General features: G+C 33.5%; 1 long non-coding RNA gene across 4 annotated transcripts; it reads left to right on the top strand.

The window, feature by feature from the left end:
- The first annotated feature begins 2,689 nt into the window (after positions 1 to 2,689).
- On the top strand, positions 2,690 to 11,499 carry LOC145593923 (uncharacterized). 4 transcript variants are annotated; one of them, XR_014102816.1, is made up of 5 exons: positions 2,691 to 2,880; positions 4,130 to 4,613; positions 4,940 to 4,971; positions 10,556 to 10,886; positions 10,995 to 11,499. It is a non-coding gene; the product is annotated as an uncharacterized LOC145593923 (long non-coding RNA). The 4 variants fall into 4 exon arrangements; XR_014102813.1 differs by having other exon boundaries at positions 4,940 to 4,991; XR_014102814.1 differs by having other exon boundaries at positions 4,940 to 4,991; positions 10,553 to 10,886.
- Positions 11,500 to 16,252: the final 4,753 nt, after the last annotated feature.

Below are 16,252 nucleotides of genomic sequence, written 5' to 3'. Positions count from 1 at the left end.
GGCAGTTGTACTCTACCTTCAATGAATAATAACATCATTTGATTAAATAATGGCAGCAAATGAACATTGTTTCCAAAATATACACTGCCTTGAGTGATTGTTTCTGTGACTACATATGCACATATCAGATTTCTCAAAAGAAACAGAACAACATTGTTTTAAAAAATTACATGCATCCATTGTTTCAAAATAATATTGCAGCCCATCATTGAATGTTGATACTTGTAGGCGTCGCTCGAAGTGCGCCTACTTTAAAAGCATGTTGTGAATATGCTTGGCACTCATAGGAAGTGGGAATTGACATTACGATTAGGGACAACGATTAGGGACAAATAAAGTAGGGAGCCGCCAACAAGTTTTTAAGGAACTTGTAAACCGTTCACGGATCATTTAAGGCAACCACGAATAAAGGGACAACGATAGGCAACAACGATTGACCCGTGAAGGTTACACCCCATTCATAATCCATGAGATTACTAACTCCATATGGTTCGGAACCATGAAAGGAGGATCGAGGATGATGGTACGAAGTGAGTCATGGAGTCACATTCGCCCGTATTGGCCTCTACTCGATTCTTATAGTGAAAAGTATTCCTGTGATCTCAAAGGCATACAAACAAAATATTCAATTTGCTCCAAACTATTATTAAGCTAAATTGGTTTAATATTAATGCACACATAATTCTAAAATATTGGTGATCACTTCAATTAATAATAAGATTAAAAGGGATCCTAAACCGGTTGTCCAAATTATCTTATTAGGCGTGATTTTCAATTACATATTCCCTTTAAACATGCAATATGGTGATCATAACAATTATAGAACAACATTAATATTAAAACCAATTTAATCACAATTCCAACAACATAAAATCGTTAGAAAAATAATAAAAACAAAAGGAACATGATCCTTACTTTGATTCTGTTTGTTTGCAACTACAAAATAATAAACGAGTTAGTAACTTCAAGGAAATAAATAAACAGTAATTAAATTAAATTAAATAAGATAAAGTTGATTTTGGGGCCAAACCCTCAAACAGTTCTACCTTTCACGCCTTGGCTTAAGGACAGAACCTCGAGTAAAATATGGACTCCTTTGAGTGCTTAAAGAAGGAATTTTGAAGTGAAAAGGGTAGGCTAGTGTTTAGGCTAAAGCATAGAAGAGAGAGAATAAAATAAGAGAAATACTTGGTGCCCCGTTCATCAGAAATGAGGGGGTATTTATAGGGAAAATTTGCTGAGGGAGCACACGGAACCCTAAAATGATAAAAACCCTAAAAAAGTATCCCGTGACACGGTCAAACTGTACCGTGACACGGGAAGCCCCACTGTCAGACGGTACACTTTCCCGTGACACGGTACACTTTTGGCGTGACGCGGGAAATTTTCAGAAAACGGGATGAAAAACGCGTTAAGGGTTTACGCGGAAAGGACACGGAATGTCCCGTGTCACGGCAGACCTCCCGTGTCACGGGAAGTCCCACCGTCAGACGGGAAGCATTCCCGTGACACGGTGGCAGTCTGCCGTGGCGCGGGAATTTTTCAGTCCATTTTCCGTCTAAATTCATTTTTAACCCTAATTTCTTTCGGCTTTTTAAGTGCCGATTGATAATTTCGGGCTTTTTCTGACTTATTATTATTTGGGCTAAAATAAGAAAATAATTAAATAAAAATAAATAAAGGGTTTGGGCCAAAAATAAATAATAAAACAATAAAATAAAAAAGGTTTGGGCTTAAAATTAATTAATAGGTTTGGGCTGAAATTAAAACTATGATTTCATCAAACATCAAGACTAATCCATGGACTGTTCAAAAATATGAATTTAATAAAATACGATTTTTTAAGCACTCTCGGGATTAAATACTAAACCCGACCAATAGTAGCGGTGAAAGGTTGTTCATCATCGGGTTTGGTTTTGGGGAGACATTTTTTGGTGTCTACAATACTATTAGTCAGTACAAATATATAAGTTTTGTTGGACTGACTTGGCAAAAGAAACATAACTAGACCTCTGGCTATTCTATTGAAGTGTGGATGTTTGGCTTGATTGTGTAAGCTGAATGGGTGTACCTCTCCCAGTTGGTGTCTACCAAACACACACACACACACACACAAAGTTATGCATCAGTATAGAAAAGAACATGACAACTCATATTTTATTACATCAGAACACAAATAATCACTTACATTGCTGTATGCATTCCCATTAGGTGCCATGTAAACACCAACACCTAAAGGAATTGCTCTAAAGGGCAGCAGAACACAAATAACCAATTGCTCTAAAGGGTTGAAAGATTCCTTGAGAAAGGGCAGCAGGCCCGTCTCTGAGGTCTGATTTCATCAAGTGCGATGTTGGGTGCGCTTCAATGGAGAACGTTGAGTGCGCTTCAATGGAGAACTCAGAGACACACACTAGTACAAAATTGGGCTTAAGTAACACTCATTGGTAACACTTTACAAATTTTAGGATTGTTTGATTTTTACGTAACACTTTTGTAACATTGACGTATTAAGTAACATTTTTTGTAACACATTAATATTATGTAACAGTTAATGGTAACACTTTGATATTAGGTATCATTTAGTTGTAACACTTAATTTGATGTTACTCAATCCTTTTATTTTCTAATTAAATATATTTTTCTTCTAATCCCACTGTAGAAAAAGCTAATCGTTGCCCTTTATTTTAATTTTTCATTCTAATCTATCTACTCTTCTCATTCTCGCTCAAAAATGTTCTCTCAGCATGAGTTTAGATTCTTTAATCCATGTAGCGCAAAACAAGGTTGTTGGGTTGTCACTTCCACTTCATAGATCTACTTCGATATTTCATTGTTCTTTGAAAGCGAAAGACGGGGTGATCTCTGAGCTACTACCAGGTTCGTGGATCATACAATTTACTTTGATTTTTACTATATTATATACTTAATTTAAGTTAATATGTTTCAAAGTCAGCGTTTTGAGCAAAATCGATGAAATTAAGGATTACCCTTTGTTTGATTGATTAAATAATCTCATGGGTTATGGTTCAATAATCGAATTATTTTTTGGGTTGTGTTTAATTTTTAATGATTTAGTGGGGTTTTTTTTTTGTGAAAATTAAATGAGAAATTGGGGAATTAAGATTATGGTAATTTGGAGATGGAACCTCAAACCCCATCAAAAAGCAAAAATTCGATGTTGGGGTGATGGTTTTACTGTTCTCCAATCTCTCAATTCTCGTTCGGCTTCTTCGCTTTGCTGTTCTCCAATCTCTCAATTCCTTCTATTTTTGTTTCTTCTCAATGAAAAATCTTTTCCACCAATAAGTTTTCACTTCCCTCCCTCTTCTTTTTTCTCTAATTAAGGGTTTTCATGATGTTTGTTTTAGTGATTTTAGCTTTAATTTGTGTACGAGTGTGTACGATTCATCCTCAATTTTCTTAAATTAGGTTATCTTTCAATTGCTAGTTATTTGCTGAAATCTGAAGTTTTAGTGATTTTAGCTTGAAGTAGTCAGTTAATATGTGTATAATTCATTCTCATGTTTGAAATTTTTGTAAATTTCTATAATATAGATGTATACTACTAGTTAGAATATGGATTGATGGTGAAATTGCTGAAATTGGCTTGACTATTTTTTTTTGAAATTATGATATTGGGATTTTAGCTGTTGTGGAGTTTCAAATTGGCTTGATTTTTTCAATTGGGGTGGTGTTGGTGCTTATGGAAAGTTAAGGCCATGTTCTATTCACATTGTAAGTTGACTAAGTTCATTTCAAGGCCGATAAGTTCAGATAAATAAGTTCAATTGAGGACATATACGAGTAGATAAGTTAATTAATGGACAAGTTTATTCCGAAAAGGACCAATTCAGGGATTTGTACATCTATTTCAGACCTCCTCCAACAAGGAGCTACAATATAGACGCAACTGTCATTTCTGTTGTGTTGATTTGCATTTAATATATGCATTTTGTAGCCTTTTATTGTGTGGGATTTTATATGTCTTTTTTTTTTTCCTCTCTCACATTGCATTGCATTTATAGAATCATTTTACTTTTAATTTAAATTGCCTAGAGTAAGTATCTCTTTTTATATGTGAACATGATCTATGCTGTACTTTTTTTTAATGAAAACAATGATGCAGAGAAGGGAGGAAATGTATCAGAAGCACAAGCGTCTCATCATAAAGACAGGAACGGACCTCCAAACCATTAACAAATAAAACTAGCAAAGCTGAAAGGCGCACTTTACAAGAGGTCACAGAGGTGCCAAATCTACATAAAAGATCCAGACTTTGTCATTCATGTGTGTGTGTGTGTGTGTGTGAGTGTGTGTGTGTGTGAGTTGGGGGAGGGGTTAGTCACTCGTTTGAATTTCTGTCAACTATCACACTTAATGCAAATGTATGGATATACTATCAACAATTTGAGGAGCAACGAACAAACACAAAGTTTGATTGATGAGAGAATTAAGGTATTAGTGGCCAACCTATGTAGTGTAAAGACCTGGTGTTAGACCACCTATTCTTCCAGCATCATTGCTGATTCCAGGTTCCCTTCCCCTAATGCTAAAATGGGTCCAAGGATCAAATCAGGCTACCTATTTTCCTAGACTTCCTAGTTTTCGGGGTAAGTTAATGCTTTTATTCTTTATTGTTTTCTTATGTGATTTTGACAAACTATCATTGTAGTGTTTTATATTTCTATTTGAACTTGTGTTATTTTTTTTGTAAGTTAGTGGTTAAATTTAGTTTTATGCGATAGAGCACCTCTATTTTGCAGTTGGTTTGATTTGAGGTTTGATATTATATTGGCAGTCAAATACCCATGAGTTGTTGAATATTCATAGGGTCATTCTTAATTTCATTAGGACCCAAATTACAATTAGCTAACTGTTGCAATACCCTTTCTACTAGGAATTTGTAAGTTAATCTAGACTTTTGTTTTATGTGCAGTCAGGTGCTCATGTACTCTTTCCGTGCTCAAGGTACTCGAATTTCCAGCCAGGTGCTCTTTCTTCGTTCATGTCTCTCTCATTTTTTTCTTTTTTGGCTTATATTGAAATCAATGTGGAAAATACATTAATGCCTTGGAATCTTAGGGTGGTTGGCTTGAATGTCCTAGTTTTGAATCTTATTTTAATTTGTACCCTTTCTACTATGATTCTACCATGATAACTTTGTTTTTATATCTATTATGCAAATTTTCATGCAAAAATCTGCCTATTTTGTGTATATAACTCAAGACTCTCTGATTAATACAGATTAGAAAAATATTGTTGGCTCAGTAGCTAATAATCAAGAACTTGTCTAATATTCTTGCTTCTCTATAGGACAACATACATATTCATTTCAAGTTAAGATATTATGGTGTATTTCTAGAACATGCTTCCAATGGTCAATTGTCTTTCAAATCAGACCTGATGCATTATCATTTGACTGCCATTTCTCCTTGAGCCTGCCAATTTCCCACCACTATCACCATTTGATGTGAATTATTGATCCGAAAATCAACAAAACACAAGGGATATGTTTAAGTCTAATTCTATACAGGAAATCCACCAAGAATTAAACAAAAACTAAGATTAATCAATTAAGAATCCACCTAATTAATCAATCCAAACGAATGTTTTAACTAAAACAAGCAAAACAGCAATTGATCGCAATCAACCAAAACTCAAGTATGCAACTTAAGAAATAAATCTGAATATTAATCTATGTATGTTTATTCGTGTGTTTACAGCCCTATTTATAAGACTTAGTTTACCTAGGAAGATTAGGACAAGTCCCTAATTCAATCCTAATTAAACTAGAATTCTAACTTGCTTGAAGAGCAAGCACCTTGGCGCACAAGCATACACCAAACTCCTTAGAGAACAAGCACACGCCTAAACTGATTTATTTTGCTAACTAACTGATTTTTAAAACAACTAAATAAATAAATAAAAATTAAAGAACTAAATAAAGATTAAAGATCCTAATGCTTGAACCAAGAAAAACCCTTTCAAGTGAAAGGTAAAAACTTGTAAGCAAAATCTAAGTAAAGAAAATTCAAGAAAGTTCAAGAAAGTGAACTAGACTCCAAGAAAAACCACTAAGCAAACCGTGGCTTTGCTTTGATATCCAAGAAAGTGTCCATGCAATGTTTGGCTTGAATCAATGTTTAGGGATAAACTATCTTGATGCATGATAAGCAAATCTTCGAAGTTCTCCATGCTTAGACTTGCATCATCCTCCTCTTCTTCGAAAGAATTTGTCCTCAAATCTCGAAGTTCTTCATCAGGAATATACTTAGCCAAATCGCCAACATTGAATGTAGCACTAACTCCATATTCTCCCGGAAGTTCTAACTTATAAGCATTGTCATTGATCTTCTCAATAATCTTGAAAGGACCTTCACTTCTAGGCATCAACTTATTCTTGCGTTTTCCTGGAAATCTTTCCTTTCTCAAATGTAACCATACCAAGTCTCCAACATTGTAACCTTGTTGCTTTCTATGCTTGTTTGCTCTAGCTTTGTACATGTCATTTACTTTCTCTATTCTTGTTCGAACTTGAGCATGTAATTTCAGCATACTCTTCAACTTAGACTCGGCATCTTTGTGAATTAACTCACCCTTAGGCAATGGAACAAGATCAATTGAAAGTTTCGGATTGACTCCATAGACTACCTCAAAAGGACTATGTTTGGTAGCATATGTAGGTGATCTATTATAAGCAAACTCCGCATGAGCTAACTTGATGTCCCAATCCTTTTGTGTCTTACTCACTAACCCACGCAAAAGCGCACCAAGAGTACGATTAGTAACCTCGGTTTGTCCATCAGTTTGTGGATGGTAAGATGTACTAAAGAGCAATTTAGTTCCCACAAGCTTCCATAGAGACTTCCAAAAGAAACTCATGAACTTTGTATCTCGATCACTCACAATAGTTTTAGGAATTCCATGCAATCTAACAATCTCTTTGAAGTATAATTCCGCCACTTTCATAGAATCATCCACTTTGTGACAAGGAACAAAATGAGCCATCTTAGAAAACCTATCCACAACAACCATAATAGAGTCTTTCCCCCGTTGTGTTCTCGGCAATCCCACAATAAAATCCATAGAATTATCTTCCCAAGGTGAATCTGGAACAGGTAAAGGAGTATACAAGCCTTGATGAAAAGTAGCCTTCGCTTTTTGACAAGTTGCACACCTAGAAATAACTAGTTGCACATCCGTGAGCATCTTAGGCCAATAGAAGTGTTCTTGTAACATACTCAAGGTCTTTGTAATGCCAAAGTGACCAGCAATTCCTCCCCCATGAGCTTCTCTAACAACTAGCTCTCTAATAGAACACTTAGGAAGACAAAGTCGATTTCCCTTGAAAAGAAAACCATCTTGCAGCAAATAAGAACTCTTTGAATTAGAGGTAACATTAGAAGACTTGTTGCTTATCAAAGGTTTTAAAGCAACCGGTCTCTCTTTTTCTCCTTTTCTCACAACATACACATTAGTCCTTCCATCAAACTTCACAAATCTATCATATTACCAAGGACAGCCTAATAGTATATGACAAGCATCCATAGGACAAACATCACACAAAAATTTATCATGAAATTTACCAATTGAAAAGGAGATTAAGGCTTGTTTAGTTACCTTAACATCACTCGAATTATTAAGCCAATGAAGCTTATAAGGGCTTGGATGTTCAGTAGTTGGCCACTTCAATTTGTCTACCAAAGTAGTAGATACCACATTAGTGCAACTCCCCGTGTCTATGATCATGTCACACAACCTATCTTCTACCTTGCACCTTGTAAGAAAGATTTTCTCCCTTTGATTGTTTTCCATAGGTACGGTTTTAGAGTGTAGCGCCCTTCTTAGAACCAAACTTTGACCATGAGTCTCGGGATCAATTTCGTCAATATGCCCCTCCTCTTCTTCAAAGTTTTCCTCTTCGTTCTTTTCTTCATAGTCACTACCCTGCTCACACTTAGCTTGTTCTTGTTCCCACTCTTGAGCAGTCATTACTCTTTTTTATGGACAATTAGTTGCAATGTGACCAACACTACCACACTTGAAGCACTTCCTATCTTCAACAAGCTTTTTAGGAGCTTCAAATTTTGATTTAGTCTCCTTGTAGTTCGAACTAGAACCACTTTTCTCCAAGCTGTTCTTCTCAAAAGGTTTAGTGAAACCTTTTACAAAGGGCTTAGTGTACGTCCCTTTCTTCCCCTTTATCTGTTTTTCAACTTTCAAAGCTACCTTGCAAACATCCTCAAAGGACCAATATTGTTGCAATTCAACTTTTTCAGCAATATTATCATTCAACCCCGAAATAAATCTAGCAATCTTATGCTCAACAATCTATTCTAAGCCACATAGCATGCATAACTTTTCAAATTCACCAATATAATTCTCAACAGTCATAGAATTTTGTTTAAAAAGTTGCATCTTAAGATAAACATCTTGAATATAATCACTAGGTACGAACCTTTTTTTCATGTGCTTCTTGAGTTGTTCCCAAGTTGAGATTCTTGCACGCCCCTCCTTATGCCTCTTCTTCTTTAGATTATCATACCAAAGACTAGCATAACCGGTCAGTTTTAATTCAGCCAATTTGCATCTTTTCCTTTCATCATACTCCTTGTAATCAAAGAGTGTCTCGGCCCTTCTAATCCACTCAAAGTATTTTTCAGGTTCATTCATACTCCCATTGAATTCGGGAAGATCTAATCTAAGGTTCCTATCATCATCCTTTGGTCGATCTCTCCTCCTAGGCCTTGGTGATTCATCACTTGAGGAATAATTATTTTGTGGCCTCCTTGGGTTCCTCCTTGGTTGTTCTTCCTCACTTGAACCAGAATTAGGGTTAGAATTCCCTTTCCTTGAAGAATCTCCAGCAAGAGTATCAAGCCTTTTTAATATCTCATCCATCCTTGCTGCCAACTCGTCAATTCGCCTATCTCTTCTAAGATTTTGAGCCTGTTATAAGGTTAATCCCCTTGGAACTTGTGGAACCTCCTCGTCACTCATGATTCCTACACAAACCAAGTCATTTTATGCAAAAATCTTGATTAAAAGATCGAATCTTGAAGGAAAACTAGGCAACACAAAAACCGGACTCCCATCCGCAAATCAGTGCACAAACACCAAACGTTTGAGGCTGTGTAGAGCGCGTTACTCAATTAAAAATTATGAAATTTTATATGGTGATATCTGGACGTTTTTAGAGTTCAATGCAAAAAGAATCACGCAAAAATTCCCAGCCAATTGTTCCCAGTTTAATTTTTTTCGAAGTTGCGCAAACCTGGCTCTGGTACCAAAGATGATGTGAATTATTGATCCGAAAATCAACAAAACACAAGGGATATGTTTAAGTCTAATTCTATACAGGAAATCCACCAAGAATTAAACAAAAACTAAGATTAATCAATTAAGAATCCACCTAATTAATCAATCCAAACGAATGTTTTAACTAAAATAAGCAAAACAGCAATTGATCGCAATCAACCAAAACTCAAGTATGCAACTTAAGAAATAAATCTGAATATTAATCTATGTATGTTTATTCGTGTGTTTACAGCCCTATTTATAAGACTTAGTTTACCTAGGAAGATTAGGACAAGTCCCTAATTCAATCCTAATTAAACTAGAATTCTAACTTGCTTGAAGAGCAAGCACCTTGGCGCACAAGCATACACCAAACTCCTTGGAGAACAAGCACACGCCTAAACTGATTTATTTTGCTAACTAACTGATTTTTAAAACAACTAAATAAATAAATAAAAATTAAAGAACTAAATAAAGATTAAAGATCCTAATGCTTGAACCAAGAAAAACCCTTTCAAGTGAAAGGTAAAAACTTGTAAGCAAAATCTAAGTAAAGAAAATTCAAGAAAGTTCAAGAAAGTGAACTAGACTCCAAGAAAAACCACTAAGCAAACCGTGGCTTTGCTTTGATATCCAAGAAAGTGTCCATGCAATGCTTGGCTTGAATCAATGTTTAGGGATAAACTATCTTGATGCATGATAAGCAAATCTTCGAAGTTCTCCATGCTTAGACTTGCATCACCATTTCTTTCCCCTCTTAACATTCTGTCTTCTATATTGAGCTACAAGAATAATGGAATTCATAACTGAAATCAGAGCTGAAATTCCGAACTGAATTCAGAGCTGAAATTCCAAACTGAAATCCAGAACTAAAATCAGAATTGAAATCCAGAACTGAATTCAGAGCTAAATTTCAAAACTGAAATCAGAGCTGAAATTCATAACTTAATTCAGAGCTGAAATCCAGAACTAAAATCAGAGCTGAAATTCAGAACTAAATTCAGAGCTGAATTTCAGAACTGAAATCAGAGCTGAAATTTAGAACTGAATTCAAGCTGAGTTTCAGAACTGAAATCTGCATAGGGGAGTTTGTGTGTCGTAGTCGGCTTCATTTATTGTAAGTGTCGTGAGAATAATGATATCTTTTACTTAGATGCATATATTAAATACTCTGCTAGGTGTCTGACACTCCAAAAACCTGTTTGTCATCAATGATGTTCGCCAACTAACTCTCTTGTATGTTCTTTGTAAGAAGCAAGATCCAGATGGAAGATTTTGAGAAAGCTAGACAAACAAGGATAGAACAAAATAGAAGCCAGACAAACAAAGATAGAGCAAAATAAAAGCAACCGGGGATATGTTCACTAAGGGGAAAGAGCAACAAACCAATAATTCCCGATAAGTTCTTAAAGCCATATAAAGGCCAAATTGTGAAAGAAACTGTAGCAGAATTAATGAAGACACTCAAGCAAATTGATCCGGAAGTGTTGGATACTTTGACTCAGTCACTTGAAAATGTGTCATCCAATCCAGAACTTACAGATCATATTCCGATTGTACACTCTAATGAACAGAAGCGAAATGATGTAATGGTTAATAATTTAATATATAATCTTTTAAAAAGAATCAACTCTTATTATTGCGTTATTTCATTTTTGTTATGGTTGTTTGATATATGATGCTTTCACACATAGGATCAATTGGATCAAGATGAAGAATTGGGATAGCAATTTATGATGCTAGAAGAACTCTACTTACTTTTACCGTTGTTTTGCTGCTGCTACCGCTGTTTTGCTGCTGTCTTTTGCTGTTACTACTGACACTGTTGTCTGATTTGTTGCTGACTCTTTCTCATTCCATTTGCTGCCACTGCTCTGCTACTGCTAGTTGCTGCCAACTAATGTCTGCTACTGCTGGAAGCTTCCACTACTATCTGCTACTGTTGGTTGCTGCTAAAGACTAGAGGTGATCGTTTGAGGGCTTGGACGGGAAACGGGCCGGGCCTATACTTCATTTTTTGTCCAACGGGCTAATTGTAGCTAACCCGAGCCCTTTTATACGGGCTTGATAAATTGTCCAAGCCCGCTCTATTAACGGGCCGGGCTTGCCCGAGGGATCACGGGCCTAAAATATTTGTTTTACATATATTTAACACTAATTATTTTTTTTTATCATTTACATATGTTAATATTATTTTGATTTAGTTATCTTAAAAATTTCTTGATCACTAATGATACTAGAAAAAAAACATATTTAACTTGTGACATATGTTAGTGAAAAAAAGGAAAGAATGAACTTATTTAATACAAGTATAATGATTAAATATAAAATTGAAATAAATAGTTGTAGCTAATAATAGGTTAGAGTCCAATATAGTCTCTTTGTATTTATTTTCTAAAATATACTACATAATCAACTAACTAAAAAATCATTAAACTATTACTTTTTAAAATAAACGGGCCGAGCGGGCTAGCCCACGGTACATATTGTCTTGTCCGTGTCCGCCCATTTATATTAACGGGCCGGGCCTAGCCCACCCAAATTAACAATTTTTTTCAAAATGGTTGTCCAAGCCCGCTTTTTTTGCGGGCCGGGTTGGGCGGGTTTAGTGGGTTGACCCTTCCATGAACAACTCTACTAAAGACTACTGATGGCAGCATCCATTACTGCTTCTGATGTTCGGCTAGCTAGCTATGTAGCTGCTATATGCTGTTATTATTATTTTTGTATTTCCTTACTTTTTCCAAGCTAGAGATCGAACTTAATATTCTTTGTGTTTGGATTATTATATTGTTTGGCTAAACATTAAAATTGGTGTTTGTGGATTTTTTTTTGTGAGAATTATGAAAGTATTTCAATCCAAATTGTTTTCTATCATATGTGTTGATTTATTATTCATGTAGTTGTTGTACATATAATTTTTTTCCTTATATTTTAAAAAAAATATAGTAAATAATAATAATAATAATAATAATAATAATAATAATAATAATAATAATAATAATAATAATAATAATAATAATAATAATAATAATAATAATAATAATAATAATAATAATAATAATAATAATAATAATAATAATAATAATAATAATAATAATAATAATAATAATAATAATAATAATAATAATAACAACAACAACAACAATAATAATTTTAATAATAATAATAAATGTTACCTATTAATCTATAAAGTGTTACATTACTTTGTAAAAAGTGATATATAATGTCGAATAGAGTGCTACTATATGTCAAAACATGATTGAAAAATGTTACCTAATAATCAACAAAGTGTTACATTAGTTCGAAAAAATGATACATAATGTTGGATAAAGTGATACTATATGATTAAAAAATGTTACTAAAGATAAGTAAGTGTTACATAAGAAATAAAAAGTAACACTTTGAAAATGATACTAATAATGTAAAAAGTGATACATAAAAGGGTTTATAATAACACTTTTGAAAGTGTTACTGTACGTTACCCAAAGTGTTACATAAGACCTTAGGTAACATGGGCGGATGTATCACCCAATAAAGTGTTACCTATTGTCTATAATAACACTTTTACCACCTTGTGTAACACTTTTGTCTACCCAAAGTGTTACACTTTTACTACCTTGTGTATCACCCAATAAAGTGTTACCTATTGTCTACCCAAAGTGTTACATAAGACCTTAGGTAACATGGGCCTTGGATTCAAGGGGGGATATTTCATTCAATTATCAGCTATTAAAACCCATGACCCGCCCGATTATAAATGGGTTAGATCCGTCATAAATAAATCAATGGGTCGAGTTCCATCATCAATCTATCAGCTGTATAAACTAGCAAACATGTCATTTTTAGTGGGTCCCTTAGTGATTTTTTTTTAATTTAATTTAGTCTATTTAGAAAACAAATCTTAAAGTTGACAACTACGGAGTATATAAATTTAAGTAAAACTATGTTTGACAATATTGAATTGGAAAGCGAAGCATACAATATTGTCAATAACATTGAATAAGAGGTTGCAGGATATACTTCCCATTGATGCTTTATATAAAAAATATTAAGCGACTGAAGCATGGTTTTTCTTCTTTTAAGTGCAGTCATGTTCGTAAGGCGGGTAATACTTTAGCATATCTTGTTGCTAGCATAATTATAGTGAGTTGATAGTATTCGCCTAACATTCCTTAAAATAAAAATAAAAAAAAATAAAGTAAAAGAAAAAAAAAATCAAACTTCAACATAATTTTTGCCAAACATAGTGTCATGTACTTCAATAAAATATTTTTTATAAAATAATACTATATATTAGAAGCTCTAAGAAATTAATTAGAATATTAATTATTTAATATAAAAGATTTGATGTAACTTTCCACAAAAAATATTAACAATTACGGAGCGTAAATGTAAGGAAAAAAAATCGGATTCTTATTAACATGTGATATATTAGCGTAATGTACTACGTTAAGTACAAAACCAATTTACTTTCTAAAAAAAATTAAAATAGAAATCTATTTAAAGGTTAAATACGTAGTACACAGTTTTAAAAAATTCATTTAGTCTATAAGACAAAAAAAATGTATACCAATTTGTTGGTGAAATATACGAAAATATGTATAGATATTGTCAAATGTGTACGTTAAAATACCTATCTGGCTAATAGGTTCTTTCATAATAAATTCCTTATAGTATTTTAGATAAATATATGTTTTTTTTATTAATTAAGGGAATTGTTTCGTGTACCCTTGAGGTTTTAAAAAAATGCATCGTGTACTCTTAAAAACTTTTAAATGCATCGTGTACCCTGAGGTTTGCATAAAAAAATGCACCAAATACCCCTTGACTCATAACAAAAGGTAATTTTGTAAGATTAAGACCCCCTAAGCATCAAATTCTATTGAATTATTACAGTGTAATGATCATGCTGTAACACTCCCGATTTACTAAGTAATAAAAAACAATAAATAAAGGAAAAATTAACAACTTTTAAATAAAATTGCAGAAGCATACACCTAAATCGGAGGTAATCCTGCCACACTTGACAACATATCAAGTGTTAAGGCTTACAAAATCCTAACTGTACGACCCAATAATCTAAGTGAGTTATTTATACAACTTTACAAACTCGTTATAACAAACTATTAGAAACACTTGAGCTCCTTTAGCTACGGGCATCACTTGATCAACCTGTTACAATCTTGATTGCTCACCATTAAGGACAAATTCCAAAATGGATCGTCGCAGGAGAAAAAGACATGGCCGAAAGCACAACAAACAAGTATAAACATGTCAGCAAAAGGCTAAGTAATCATCACATATCAGAATGTTGAGAATAATAGAATAATTAACACTACTAGCTCAATTAAACAATGTAGTTCAAAACTACATTACACATTGTACTCTAGAAACAACCTTTGTCAAACCCAACCTCGAAAAATAATATGATCTTTTACTCATTTTACTCATCTATCCTGGCCTATAAGTGTGTCGTGCTCTTTGTTCTATACCTAGCCTTAGCTTGGACATGGGTAATTTGAATAGATAAACCAACAAGTATAAAAACTTGAATACTCTCAATAACCAGAAAACACCTTAAACCAAACCACATACGAGCCAAATCCCACTATAGGGGACCATAAAAAAAATATAAATAAAGATTGTACCTCATTTTTAACTCATGATTATTATCTCCTTACCAACATGCCAAGAACTAAGGTTTATAACGTCGAGCCTCAAACCAAGAACAAAATAATAATCTCAGCCTTTTGATATCATACATCGATCAAATAATCTTTCACATGGTAATAATTAATATCTCAATATTGGCACAAGTTCCCAATTCATATATGACGATATATTCGATTCATAAAATATCTCAACTTTTATAGGGCTGTTACTAGTACCCAAAATTTATTAAATCTTGACCCAAAAATAATTCAAAACTTGTAGAATAAATTCTAGAAAATACATATAAATATTATAAATGAAATAAAATTTCATTTATAAATTATTTATAAAATACGGGGGATTACAATCTACCCCTCTTAAAAGAAGTTTCGTTCCGAAACTTACACAAAATCCTATAAATTGCAAAACATTAGCATAAAATCATTTCAAAATTTTCAATATTATGTTGCTAGAATTCCAATTGTGTCAGGATATTATAATACCCCTATTTTTATACGTATTTTAAATTTAAATAGTATTTCTCAAAGTATATAAATAAGTAGAAATCAATTATTTATGAAGTTTTATTAATTTAAAGAGATTTATTAAAAAACCAATTTATTTATTTAATAATGTTGAAATACTTTATTTTATAATTTAAAAATATTGGGCATATGATTTTTTAACAGGATAATTTTTACAATCAATGGCATTTAGGAAAGTCAAATTGTAGTTGGAATAGGAAAGGGATCATTAAGGGTAGGAAGAGCATTTCCAGAAGGAGGGTTTTGAGAGAGGATATAAATACCTACCATATGAGCAAAATCAAACTTTGATCAATGTGGAGAATACCCAAAGGTAACTCTCTCTCTCTCCTCTTATTTTCCTTTTCTTTCTTATTTTTCCCCTTTCCCTTGTTTTTTATCACCACCACCGGCCACCACCACATAGTCAGACGACCGCCGCACCACCAGCAAGCGTCGACAGCTGCGATGACACCATCAACAGCGCGACAGGAGCTTGTTGTGGTGTCGGGGCTGCTGCTTGACCTTAAAAAAAAAGAAATTTTAAATTTTAATTCTTTTTGTTTTAATCCTAAACTAGCCTTTATTTAATTGGTGATTTTGGATGTTTGTGATGATTTTATTGATGTTTGATTATAAGAATAATGTAAATAAATTTTCAGATTTTGTTTTGAATTAAAATGCCCCAAATTGAAAACCCTAGGTTTCTAAATTATTGCATGTTGATGGAAATTGATTATGGGTGGTTTAAATTATTGAAATAGGTGTTTTAA

Source organism: Chenopodium album, chromosome 1 (genome assembly GCF_948465745.1).
Source record: "Chenopodium album chromosome 1, dcCheAlbu1.1, whole genome shotgun sequence".
NCBI classification, from domain to species: Eukaryota; Viridiplantae; Streptophyta; class Magnoliopsida; order Caryophyllales; family Amaranthaceae; genus Chenopodium; species Chenopodium album.
The sequence above is the reverse complement of the archived record's forward strand: the minus strand, read 5'-3'. Positions and strand labels throughout refer to the sequence as shown.